Source organism: Ziziphus jujuba, chromosome 2 (genome assembly GCF_031755915.1).
Source record: "Ziziphus jujuba cultivar Dongzao chromosome 2, ASM3175591v1".
NCBI classification, from domain to species: Eukaryota; Viridiplantae; Streptophyta; class Magnoliopsida; order Rosales; family Rhamnaceae; genus Ziziphus; species Ziziphus jujuba.
In genome coordinates, this window is record NC_083380.1 from 13,378,261 (window position 1) to 13,392,951 (window position 14,691).

Consider the following 14,691-nt stretch of genomic DNA (forward strand, 5'->3'; position numbering starts at 1 on the left):
GACTTCACCGGCCCGATCTGGGTGCGTCCGGCGGCGACTGGCCGGGAAATTTGGAGGCTGAGGTCGCGAGGAGATGGGCTACAATGGCAGCTTTTCCTCATTCTATTGGTAGGTTTGGTATCCTAAGGCGTTACTGGGCAACTTTTCCTTATTTCAATTACTAGGTGGCAACTTTTGCTCGTTCAAGTACTAGGTAGCGTATCCTAAGGCGCAACATCTTTCTGTCCCCCGTCTCTCCAACCGAAAGTATTCCACAGACCGACCGACCGAAAGTATACCACCTACCGACCACTCATCAGTCTCATTACACCTTTTATCCTGAAATATTCCTCTTTTTCCCTATATTAAATCAACAAGTATAAATGAAAGAGAGACCTAAAATATAGGGTAATAGAAGGCGAAGGAGCAAAATAAGAAAGCAGTGAGCGAACAAGTGATCAACTAGCCAGCGGCGCTCGAGTTTAATCAGTTTAGGTAAGCGACTCCTCTTTCTTCTATCATCTCTAATTGACTACCTGTACATCATGTTTGGTTTCGATTAGGACCTTGAATAAAAATGATTTCATATGTTAATTAATCAACTAATTAGTGAAAAAAATGACAGTAATAATATTTTAATACTATTTTCACTCCGTGCTTGAAAAATCGCATTTATATGCGGCTAAGTACACATAAATCTAATTCCATTTGTAAGTAGAAATGTAATCAAGTCAGGTAAATCCGGGTTTATGGAAACCCATTCTAACTCGATAATAAACCGATCCAATAACAATCTGACCCGATTTCTTGCTCACTAGCTTTATTCTACCTGGCCCGACCGGAATTTCTTGCTCACGAGCTTATTCTACCTGGCCCACTGTGTTTCCTGACTCGTTTTAAATGTCACAATCCAAAAAATGAATATTTATTTTATATTTTTGCTAATTCACCTAAATGCAGATTGGGTATTTCAAAACCCAACCCTATCTAAAACCTATTAGGGTGTGTTTGGTATGTCGGATTGGTCAGAATTGGCTAGGACACAATCCCAATTTGATGTTTGATTTATCATTTAGAGATCGGGACAAACTTAACCTTAACAGTAAAATTAACCTAATCGATCGGGACACAGTAAAATCCCAATTGTCTTCCTCTCTGTATGTCGTCGTGGGTGTGGATTTGAAATCCACTTTTCATCTCTTGCCGACATTTCTAAAAAGAAAAAAGAAATCCTTACAATTTTTACCAAAATTTGTTTTTTTGCAAATTGTGTTTTCTTTCGGGTTGGGTTTATATTCGTTTGGCTTGGGCATTGTTCTTCTTCTTCTTATTTCATTGCAGAAGATCGAAGGAGCTCGCTGGACACCTACATCACTCGGACAAATAAACACGGTCGGTGAGTATGGTTCTTACCTTTTATCTTTGCAGCTCTGTATATAATGTTTTCTTCTTCTTCCTTTTATGTCGTGATTTTTCTTCATATGCCAATCTTACTTGATCTGGTATTAGGCAACGAAAACTAGCAAGTAAATCCCAGATTTGCAAGTAAATCCCGAATTTGAAACCCAATTTTCTTGTTAGAGTAATAGGTTTTAGTTTAATGGATTGAATATATATATATATATATATTTTTTATTTGATCTTGCGTGTCTGGTATGTGAAATGGTTCTAGCTTAGTTGTGGTCTTCTTTGTGCTATCTTGATTTGGGCTAGTTGGATTGATTGTTCTCATTTGGTGTTGATTTCACCTGTGGTTAGTGTGGTATCTCGGGATTGATTTAAATTTGGAGTGTTCGATGTTGGTTCTGTGTTTAGATATTGGAATGTCATTGCACTTCTTTTTTGTTTTTTTTTTTTTCTTATGATGATGCGGATATGCATCTGTAGAAGTAATGCTACCTTTCAGCAGATTTTTCATGTACATATTGAGGTTAAATTTAATTATATTGCTTATCATCACTTTAAACTTTATATTTTATATATTTTGCTGAAAGCATTTATTGATTAGCTTAGCAATTTAAAAATGAAGTTTTCGTACCAACTAATATCTTGCCAACAAAACGGACATATAAATATGTAAAGTGGTTTTTAGGTCTTTATCTACGTGGATCTCATGTGCCACCAATGATAATTAATGATGCATCTGCTAATTGCCTATAACACATGTGCTACCAATATATTCAGACTTTGTTTTTAATCATTCAGTTTTATGTATGTAGTGTTTGGTATAACTTACTATTATTTAGTTTTATGTAGGTAGTTTTCCCATTATCATGGCAATCAGTTACGCGCGAAATCGGTTGGCTGATCACTGTTCTCCTATTGCATTTTTAATTGCATTGGATTATTCATTTTTGTGAAATGTTTGCGCAAGTATGTCAGTATAAATGTATCATTGCCACTAGCATATCAATTGATTTTTAAGTATCTGTTGGAATTAATAATTGGGGTATATTGTTTTCACCTAGTATCTAGATTTGCTATATCTTCCTAAGAGCTCTTTTACTACATCATGTTTGCCTTTCCTTTAGATTTTATTCTTAAATACTCTGAATATTGGTTACAACTAAATCTACAGAAAGGATTGGAATAGTGAAATGATATCAATGGATTATACAAATTTTTTTCATTATATTTGGATGATATCAATTACAAAGGGTCCCCCCCCCCCTCTCCTCTTTTTGTAAAATTTAAATATTATATCTCTCATAATAACAATTTTGATTACTCTTTTTCGCAAAATATACTTGGAAATTATTTATATGTGTTTTTATTAAAAAAAAATAATTGTATAATATTATTTTTTTAATTTTTAATTATTGGTTTAATTTTTTTTTCTGATTCTTTATTAAAAAAATAATTATATATTTATTTGTAAATATTTGCTTTCATACTATACAACAACAATTTTTAATCATTTTTTAGTAAAATATATTTCAATATTTTTATATTATTATTTATGAAACATACACCTTTATCAAAAATTAATTTTGATAACTTGATGCTAGGTAGCTAAATTTTGAATTAAGTAAAGGGAAATTTTTTTTTTTAAATAAAATTGAAATTATTAAGTATTTTTATATTTAACTTATATGTATATATTTATTAATAATATTTTAATACATATTATTTGGTAAATAAATTTGATAAATATTTTAGTATTTATAATATTAATGCAATATGTGCCCTCATGTATGTACATATATGTTTTGAATGGTTGGAAAAACATTTTTATTGATAAACAAGCTCTAGAGGTAAAATAGAACGTAACTTTTGGGTCCCAATTAAGTGGGAGAGAACCACTATAAGTGTTTCTCATATTTTATTTTGTTTACATTTTTAGAATGCAGAAGTTTCTATTATCAAAAAAAAAAAAAAAAAAAAAGAAGGGAAAAAAGGAAGCAAGATATGGAGTTTGTTACGACTATTGTAATTATTCTCTTGGTCATTGATTTTATTTCTAATGGACGATTCATTGAACTTTGAAATTTCTCAGATATGGGAGACGCTGTGTTTGGCAACCCCATCACAAACTCAACTTTAAAAGGGCTGCCTTAATTTGAAGATGACTATAACATAACAAGCATAGACAGAGCTTGTGTGGCTCTCAATATGAAGAATGCAGAGGAAAAGATTAAAATAGTCTACAATCTATGTTTTTCATAATATTTGATGGGATAAAAAAAAAATCTTGGATATCTAAATGATAGTTTAAAAAATAACCCCATAATTTTTCCCAACAAAAAAAAAAATATATATATATATATATATACACGGAGATCCAAGTAAAAGCTTGGGTCAAAATTTTTTCTCCCAGGACAACTTAAAAAAAGTGTTTATTTATTATTATTTAGTCATTTTACGATTTTGATAAACAAAAATTTGTAGGCATATGCAGAGGTCCGTGAAATAGACCACTTCTTGCCAGATAGCACTTGGGGTAAAATATATAACTTGATGCAGTCTAGTGGCTATTTTCATGATAGCACAAAAGACAATGACAACCAGAAAGGATGCTCCTTATCTGTATCGATTGGTAATGACCATTTCCCCATAGCTGTGGCAGTATTCACGCTACAAGATGTTTGATTTACTACTAAAGTTTAGTCTAATACTACAGCAACTGGGTACAACTAACACTTTCGAAGGAGCAAATTTTAATAGTAGTGTTGGTTTGGTATTGGATTGTGTTATATTGCTTTGTATGGTTTGGATTGTGTTATGTTGCTTTGTATGGTTTGGATTGTGTTATATTGCTTTGTATGGTTGTGTGATGTGAATGTTGTCATTATGGTTTATCATAAATATTTGTAATATTATTTTATCATATTAGTGTTGGTTTTGTATTGGATTATATTATGTTGGTTAGTATTGTAAAAGTATTTGTAATGTATCCATTGTTAGAATAACAATATGCATTTGATACTTTATTATTTAATTGTGTAAAGAGGTCTATTGAAATCAATCTCTCTTTATCTTTTGGTAGGCCAATTGTACTAAAGAAACCTTATCATACCTCTTTCTATGTAAACCCATCTCTAATTTTAAATATATTATTAGTTATTATTATTATATTCTGTGTGTTATAAATAAGAGATGGGGTCACTGTTTTGGAAGAAAGCCGTCCTAGTTTAACTTAGAAAGAAAGAGGGAAGGTTAAGAGAGTTGTTTTCACAATGGTCTCTATCACATGCTTTATTGCAGGCTCTATAACAATTAAAGATCCATGATAGGAACTTCCAATTAGTCTACAACTAATGATATATACTAAAACTATTGATATGTGGCATCGAATAATATAAGATCTAGAAGGATAATAAATTTGTTTGTTATATATACTGTGGATTATTCTCATATAAAATGTACCATCAATATCAAAACTAAATAAAAAGTGCTGTAATGTATTTGGTGTTAAGCTATATTACAATACATTATCTAAGAAATTGCGGCAAGAAAGTTCAGTAACTTGGAGGGAAATTAATGTGAAAAGGTTATGGAGAACCTACATTTTATTTATAAATAAATAAATAAAAAGAATACAGCTAAAGAAACCACTTCAAAGGGACAGCAAGATGTTCACAAAAGATAAAGAAAATAACAACGGTAGAAAAAGAAAATTCTCAGTATGAAATCCAAATCCAGTGAAAGGACAATTGGAAACATGCCAACAAGGCCAACCCTAAAAAAAAAAATTGTTCAGTATATTTATATTGAAGCAATTAAAAAAAAAGGTTTAAATATCATCTAGAGCTCTTAAGGTGTGCCATAATTACACTTAGACTGAATAATTTTGAAAATTCATTATTAACCTTATTTAATGCTTTGAAATTCATCACTAACCATCCTGTAGACAATGTTCCACACTCTTCCATGTTTGAAGCCTTAGTTTGAATAATTGTTTAGTTTGAATAATTGTAATGACCCAAAAAAAAAAAATTCTATTTATGATGGTCCCCTTTGGATAATCCAGATGGCAATTATCATTGGTGATATTTATCATGGTTAAAAATATGGTGCTAAAATTTCCTCTCCCCAATTTTTTTTTTTAAAAAAATATTTATAAAAATTTATTTTCCAACTTCGAAAATGATTACATTTTCCTACTTTAATGGGTGTGTGTGTGTGTAATGAATTATATGATTAAATTCGATATTAAATGTAATTTTCCTTCTTTTTTTGGGGAAGAAATACAAAAATATATAATTTTTCATTCTTTTAAAAGTAAGATGAATATCCAATGTTTTTTAGAAATCATAATAATGCTTTAAAGGGCGTTCATGAGGCATACTCCTAGATGTGCCTTGAGGCAGAGCATTATAAATTACTTCAAGGTGCAAAATTTTAAACGAAACACCTAAAAAGCATTCACCTTATACTATCAACTGCACACCCCTAAGGTGCTTTTTGAAACACTTTGGAAGTGTTCGCGTGGGAGTAAAAGTGCCCCTTTTTTTTTCTTTTTTTTTTTTTGCCTAATTAGACGAGCGTGCAGAAGCATAATATTTACTTTTATAAAAAGTAAAAAAGAAAAAATGTAACATTCCAATCTGATAAAATTCTCTCAATTTGAATTTTTGACCAAATTTGATTGGAGTTGATCAGGTTGATCAAGTCACTACAAAAAATTCTCCTTTTATCAACAAAAGAATATTGTCAGCAAAAACATAAAATTCGATAAATGTTTGACCGACGAAAAATAAATTCATTGGCGTCATTGAACCTCATTAGCGTTTCGAAATATGCCTCATCTGTAATTGTATTTACCGACAAATTTTTAATTTTTCCTGGCTAAAATTTTTGCCAACAAAAGTTTAGTTTTCTCACCAAAAACTATTCCCAACGAATCTAAAATTGTCAGTAAAAGGTTTTGGCGACAAAATATAGCATATGGAGAACTAGTGAAAATATAATTAGCAACAAAATTATTTTGTCGACAATTACTAATTTTCCATCAAAGCTAATTCGTCGCCAATGGTAGTTTTAGCTATGAAATACTTTTAGTTGGAAATAATTAATTTGCCGTCAAAATGGCTTTCCTCAGCAATAATTGATTTGCCGTCAAAATGAGTTTCATCAGCAAAAGATTCTTTAGTGACGAAACTGTTTGGTCGGCAATAATTATTATTGCCGTCAAAAGTGAATTCGTCCGTAAAGGTTGTTTTAGTGACGAAAGTGTTTCGGTTGTAAATGTCTTTTAGCGATAAAGTTTTTTACAGTAATAATTTGTTTACCGTCAAAATTATTTTGTCGACAAAGGTCAATCTGATTTTTTTTTTCAAAATTTTTTGTGAATTTTATTTTAATTTTATTTCCCTATATTTTTTTAAAGTTATTTTTAATAACATAAATATTACAAAAATATTCACATTGTATAAAAATAATTAAACAAAAGAGATAGTTCTTACCATTTATTATATGAACATATATGTTACTAAAATTTATAAATCTACTACAATAAAATATACTAACATATATGAACATCAAAGATAATAAAAAAACCATCTAGTTGGGCATAGATGAAAAAATGTGGCATGGTTAAAATAACAATGCCTATTGGAAACCAACATTATATGACAAAATATACATTTTGTCCTACATATATATCAACATTATCTAACAACAAAATCATTAGTATGTATCTAACACTTTCTATTTAGTGAATCTTCTATTTAATGTATTTAACAGCAAACTGTACACCTTAAGGCTTTTAAAAACTTGCCTAAATGTTTAAGCTAGGTCTCTAAAATAATGGATACAAATGTGGCCTTACATGCCAAGCAATTCCAACAGCTTCAACTGTTAGAAGTTAGTCCAACTACATCTATGTAACTGACCGTTCATAGTTTGTCTTGTATGAAGAAAAAGCAATTCATATTAAAAAGTTAAAATCAATACAAAAGGTTAAAGGGAGGATAAGAAATCCTCAAAAAACAAAAGAACACAAAAAAAAAATAATAAAAAAATAAAATAAATAAACAAAACAGAAACATCAAGACAACAACAAAGACCTATAAAAACATAAAAAAAATATATATATACAAAAATATTGATTTCCTCTCTATGAAAGGTTATTTCTATAAATATATATATTAAAAAGTTTAGATGATAAGATTCTAACCTCAAAAGTGCATCCGTCAATGTAAGTGCTTTTGCACTTGCTTCTACAATCAGTGATGGTGCCTAAATGAAATTAAATAAGACATAAAACAAAAATCACATCTAGCCACCGCATACACATACACATCATCATAAGAGTTCTTCGCTTATGTGTTACAAAAGAAAAAGAGCAAACTCAAAATATTAGCAAATAAATCTATCAATATGTGTTACCACAAGGTGTGCATATTCATCCAGAAAAAAGTAATTCTCACATTAATTGAAAAAAAAGAAGAAGAAGGAAGATGGCATGATTTTGGTGATTATGGCGCTAAAGTGAAAAAGAGCAATTCGTATATTCTCTAAGTTTCTGCCAGAGCATTGAAATATGAAGATGAACATCAAATACCTAGTTAAAGGTTTCTTAAATATGAGTGGGAGGCTGATGAGATTGTCCCCAATACTCTTGTCATTTTAAGTAGTCTGACCGAGGTAGTGAATACTTGTCTGGAAAGTTCAAGTCTTACTTGGCCGAAGAGGGGATAGTTTTTCAGTTATCATCTTTTGGAATGCCCTAATAAAATGGAGTTTCTAAAAGGAGAAATAAAACGCTTTTGGTTATGGGGAGATCGATGCTTAGTTATTTATCATTACCTAAATCGTTCTGGGGATATGCCTTAGAAACAGCTGTGTTTATATTAAACTTTGTTCCATCTAAATTTGTTTTAAAGACACCTACAGAATTATGGAAAGGGCATAACCACAACTTGAACCATATTTGGATTTGAGGTGTCAGAAATCTCAAAAATTGGAATCTCGTACAAAAATGTGTATGTTTAATGGCTACCGTAAAGGAATGAGAGGTGGAACACTTTATAATCCAAAGGAAAAGAAGGTGATAGTGAGTATTCATGCCATTTTTCTTAGAAGATGATTATATGAACAATTTTAAACCTAAGAGTAAAGTGGTTCTTGAAAAACTTGATTCAGTTAGTGATCTAGTAGAAATTCCTAATTTTCCACTCCTGTTTCCTATTGATGTTCAAAGAGAGAAAAATGTACAAAATGTACCCGAAGGTGAACAAACACAGGAAACAGCTCAGGACCAAATTCAAGAAACTCAAGAACAAGAACATAATGAAGAGATTGGTGATTCACCTGAACTATAAAAGCTTATATCCTCCTGTACATGTACAACAACCAATGCAGCAAACTCGTAGTGGGAGAATGATATGTAAACCTATAAGGTATGCCTTGCTATGAGAAACTTATTAAGTCATTTTGGATAATTCTGATGACGACCCTACCATATACGAAGAGGCATTGGAGGATGTTGATGTGCAAGAGTGAAGAAAGGCCATCGACCGTGAGATGGAATCTATAGATTCTAACTTAGTCTGGACTCTTGTAGGAGCATCTAAAGAGGTGAAACCCATTGGGTGCAAGTGTCAGGACCCGTCCAAAATTCCTCACCGGAACCCTAGAAAAGCCCTGATTCCAGGGAAACCCTACCGGACCTTCCAATGGAAAATCCGGCAGAACCTCCCCTAAGGGGGCGTTTGGTACGCAGGATAGGTCCGGATCGGACGGGATCGGACAGGATAGGTTTAGATCGGACAGGATCGAATAGTGTAGTACTGTGTTGGGTATAGTTCTGGACTGAATGGTGGACTAGTTGTCCTATGTTTGGTGCAGGATCGGATTGGATTGGACTATTTTGTAATTATAGTTTTTATTTTGTTAAATTTGAAAAGATTTAAAATTATATTTATATTTACAAAAAAATTAAATATTATATTTAATTAAAGTTTTATTATTAATTATATTTAATATTTTTTGTATAGATATTTATATGTTCAATTAATTAATAATAAAAATAATTTAATGATATTTATAATACATTTAATTGTTTTTTTAAACTTCTCAAACTCAATATATATATATATCATCAATTTTTTTTTTATTATTATTAATGATGGAGCCGAATGAATAATTGTATCCTTAAAATATATTAGTTATGGTTGAAGGATGGTCATGGATTTAAAAACGGCACATATACTGTGATTAATTTTTTCATGAATATTTTTTGGTCTCATGTAAAGAATTTGTGTTTCTCTCTTCTTTCCTTTCTCCGTCTTCAGAAACGTGCATTTGCTTCAAAATGTGAAACGGTATTGTGAAACATTTATTACCCCAAAATATTTGCATCTGGTACCAAAATTACATAATAATCTACTTCAGGTAATGAAATGTTTAAAAAGCATAGTTATTTTTTTAAGTCTTTTTAGTTCAAATCATCCCATAACAGAAACAAAAATAAATCAATAAATTGTTAAGTAAAATAATTTGTAGTTGATGCATTATTCACCCTCAACATTTGGTCTCTTCAAAATCTTATTGGACTCATCTCAAACATCAAAGGAAAGATGTCAACATTTTCGTAATCATCATTAACCAAAAAAAAAAAATAATAATAATAATAATCAAAACTAAATAAAAAAAATTATTTTCTCGGATGTCAATAATCTTCTAATTGAACAAAGAAATCACATATATTGTGGCTTTATAGATGGACAGCCACATTAACAGAATTATATAACTAGAATGTATATATATATATATATATATTATAATTATCCAACTAAAATATTATGATTTTATATAAAGTCAAAATATAATATGAAAAACTCAACATTAATGTTAACACTCAGACCATAATATGATAAAGCAAAAGATCAACCATTAATACCTTGGTGTTCCCATCTTAAAGATATCAGCTAGAAAAACAATCTAAATTCTTTTTCTTTTTCCCATTTCCTTGATTTTCTCTTGAAATTACTTTTCAAAGGAAGTGACTAAATGTATTACAGATTATTATCTCATAAGGGGAAGGGGTTTGTATGAATGTGAAACACATACACACACGCATATATATATATATATATATATATATACTGCCTATGATAGTTAGATCCTTACCATTCCATAAATCACATTCCTCTACAACCTCATAACGGGCCATACAATGTCAATGAATTGTAGTATTTCCACTTTTCCCTTTCTAACACTAATATAACAGATACTTCTACGAACACTTCATTGGTGCTTTTATGCTTAACCAACTGAAAAAATATAATTCCTATGTTAGTGGTTCCACCAAACAAATGCTAACAAACTGCATGATGCCGGTGCATATCGCAACAGAGGCACCTTATATAAAAATGGGAATAAGCTTTGATGTTCTATGATCAAGTGAAAAATCTTATTAGAGGAATTAGCCAATCACATGGCCACAGGACAAGAAGCTGAATATAAATTATATATATATATATAGGAGAACCATCACCAACAACATGAAGATACCACCAAGACCCCTTTATAAATGGTCACCATACGTTTTACGATGCACATGTATGACATTGACATAGTGAATCACACGTAGACAAGGAGCTTGTCAAATCTCAGTTGATTAATATTAAAGCTCTTTATCACTTTCAATCAATGTAGGTTATCCAAATCTGCATATAGCACAGTATCATAGCGACTCATTAAGGGTGCAAAAACATGGATCTGATTCAATTCCCATAAATAACTAAATAAAAAGGGAGATAATAAAATAATTCAGCTCTCTCAGTTAACAAAAAGTGTTTATAGATTATAATTCATATTTCTGGATTGCAGTAAGCACTTTTTTATGTCATTAACAACTAAAGTGCATCATGCCTGCTGGAAAAATCTTGGATGTCAATCGTCAAACACCAAAGACTCATTCAAAATCAATTAAAGGTTATCTGCAAAGTGGAAACTTATAAAGCTTTAGTTAATATAAATCCCATGCATAGGCTATGCCTAAGGATTAGTAGTGTCAGATGGCAGCATCCATCTTCCTGATAACAAGTACATTTGCCAATATGTAATGCAACCCTCTAGTATATGCAAGGTAATGGCAGCGATATGGTGTTCTACATTAAGGTTATAAAGAATTCGGGGTATAATAAATAAACAAGAGCTAAATCCTGCTAGGTCATCATAAAACCCAATGAAAAAAATTACATGAAATTTGTAGACGCCATTCTTGCATAGAAATTTGAATATGAAAGGATGTGTCTAAAACCAAAATAATTCAGAACTGAACACAAAGTTGCACCCAACTAAATAAATCTGAAGAGACCAAACTCAAAAGTTAAGCTTTCTTAAAAACATCAGATCATATATATATATATATATCATAGAATGTACCGCAAGCAGAGAGGTACCGCACAAGTAGAAATGGAGATATCAAAAAGATTAATGTACTTAAATTGTACAATACACTAACATATTTCTAATTAGTTCAAACTAACATATGTACACACTGCCTTTGCTTCTGAAGATGCATTTTGTGCATATTCATGAAGCACTTTATGTATCTAGTACTGTTATTACTGATTTTAACCTTTTGTGTGGTGTCCATTAGCTTGTTAGCTTGATGCTTATTATAACTCTGAGGGTTGAGACAGCGAAACATGTCAGAACCCACACTTAATTTGTTTTCATAAACATTTTCCCTTTTTTTTTTTATTTAAGAAATTTTTTTTAAGTACATGGTTAAACAAGAGATGAGATTTGTGACTTTGATACTGGTGGTGACACCAATTCTTTATTCCTTTCACTATCGGCTATCGATGATTCCATTACAATTGTTGATAATGAGGAGGATTGGTTTTATTTTTCAAAACCATTAATATAAATAAATCTCAATTGTCTGAAACATCGATTGGCTAACTTTTCAGGGCTATCGAATTGTTTACATATAACGAAAGCACCAGTATCTGAAGCAGAATCTCCATTAAGTGGCCTTCTAACATCGCAATATTGATCAAGTATGAGCTATCAGATAAATAATATGAACATGGCCACTGTGTCAATTTCTCTACGGGGAAACATGGCACAACTTGCGTGATGAAAGAGCTGAAAAATGTTGCATGAGTTCACAGAGTTACCCATTCGTTTTCCAAATGAGGTACAACCTCTCCCAAACTATCAACTTAAAAATGATGTCAAGCGTGGATCTGCATGATATGGAAGTCCAGTTCTAGCTCCAAAACCTCTACAGCAGCCAGTAGCCTGCAACAAGTATCACATAATTTTTTTTTTAAATTATTATATATATATATATAATTTAAAAAAAAAAACCATGTTAAGTGCAGTGTTAAATTGCCATAATATCTGAACTTACCACTTGAGCAGCAAATGGTAACATTTTCTCAGCTGGCATGTTGGTGCAAATAGCTACAACTTAGAAAAGGAGGAAAAATAAATATATAAATTTAAGAAATGAGTCAAAGAAGCAATTAAAGAAGGTTAGAAGAAAAAAAAAATGGAAGCAGGTAGAAAAGGCAGTAGAAATGAGGTTTGCACTGATCTGACTTCTACCTGGAATAATGATAAGTAATTGTAAGAAACAAGCTTTTTCTTTTTGTTATTTTCAAAATTTCATCAAGATGAATTAACAGATAAAAAAAACATCCTTGTTAAAGTTTGAATAATTTAAAATACCATAAAGAACTGCTCCAATAAATGCATCACTAGCACCAGTTGTATCAAGGAGCTCTAAAGGTGGTATTTTCTCAGCCGTTCCAACAATCAACCTCCCATGGACTGTCCCAAATTTGTTAGCTCTTAGTTTTGCTACTGACTGTACAGATTCAATGAAAAATAATATTGTGAAAGTATTTACTCTTATTCATATATGACTAATAGCAATTGCAGAGTACCACTTTAACCTACATAGACAATGCAAAACAGAAAAAATATCTGGGTTTCAATAAAGCAACTTACCGATGGGACAAATGTTGGGAAGGTTATGGTATCATCTGTTTTCTGCATCAGCAACTCTAATAAGCTGTCTATATCAATTTCTTCTGTCGGAGGATCCTTTGCCGGAAATAGAGTTTAATGAAAATCTATCCATTTTTTTTAAAGACTTCAAAGAAAACATAATACATCTAGTAATTCAGAGCAACAACTAAGGCACCCTATGAAAGAGTACTGTATTTTTCCGCAATCAAAGAGTTCGAACTATTCACTAACCATTTACACTTCTTCAAGTATTATGCATCCTTCTTCACCTAGAGTCACAACTGCAAATTTGATATTTGGCAATCTCAAAAGCATGGAAACAAGTGCACTTGGAATAGATGGTGCTTTAGTCCATGCCTATCAAAAGAGCATACATAAACAGTAAAATTGGCTACTTGGCTTGTTATGAGCTAAAATACTGCAGAGAAATATAGCTAATCAAACATTGTCCACAAAACGGCTCATTTGAAGAATTGGGAAAAGAAAAAGAAAGAAATTGATCATATAGTATGAACTGACTAGAAAAATATATAATAATTAAAACAATGCTTCATATAAATTTGATATCTGTACTTATTGAAAATTGGTTGATGAGAAAAATTCACTAGTCACAACTCACAAGTTCCTCATTATTAAATCAGGTACCTATGGAAATTTTGTTGAGCACACAAAATAATCAGCCAATTTTAGAAGATCACCCAACCATTCGCTTTTGTGGTCTGCATCAACTAAAATAGGTATGTTTCTGCAAGAAGCCTGCATCAGAAGAATCCAATTGACACTGTTTTATTCAAGCAAGTTAACAATAATTTGACTTGAAAAACTAAAGGAAGCAGGAGGAGGGGGAAAAGAAAGCAGAGCGGATGCAATTATAACACATGGTGCTTTAAATCATACATACGGGTAATTTTCCACATTCCATCATATACACAACAACCGCCAAAAACACCTAAAACAAAAACCACCAGAAATGCCTAACGGCAAAACTTGACAATCTTTACCGTTCAAATTCGTAGAAAAGCACTGTAGACGTAGGTAGATCCCAATTTTAAGCCTTTTCCTCACGAATCCAAGCCCTAATTTCGCAAATCTTTGGCCAATTGGTGCGGAATGGAAGCCCTAAAATGTTGTGAACCAAATCCCTAAACAAATCAAACGGAGAAGAAGAAGCAGAGGAGAATGAAGAAGAAGAAGCAGAAGCAGAGATTAAATCGACGAAGAAGAAGAAGAAGTAAACTAACCAGATCAAAGATGAAGAACACAAAAATGAACAGA

At 31.4% G+C, this 14,691-nt stretch overlaps 1 long non-coding RNA gene and 1 pseudogene across 1 annotated transcript; one reads left to right on the plus strand and one right to left on the minus strand.

Annotated features, from left to right (window-relative positions):
• Nucleotides 1–222: 222 nt before the first annotated feature.
• On the plus strand, nt 223–3,609 carry LOC132800444 (uncharacterized). Its single transcript, XR_009635553.1, has 3 exons — nt 223–474; nt 1,321–1,375; nt 3,476–3,609. It is a non-coding gene; the product is annotated as an uncharacterized LOC132800444 (long non-coding RNA).
• Nucleotides 3,610–12,192: 8,583 nt separating this feature from the next.
• On the minus strand, nt 12,193–14,333 carry LOC107405718 (uncharacterized; annotated as a pseudogene).
• Nucleotides 14,334–14,691: the final 358 nt, after the last annotated feature.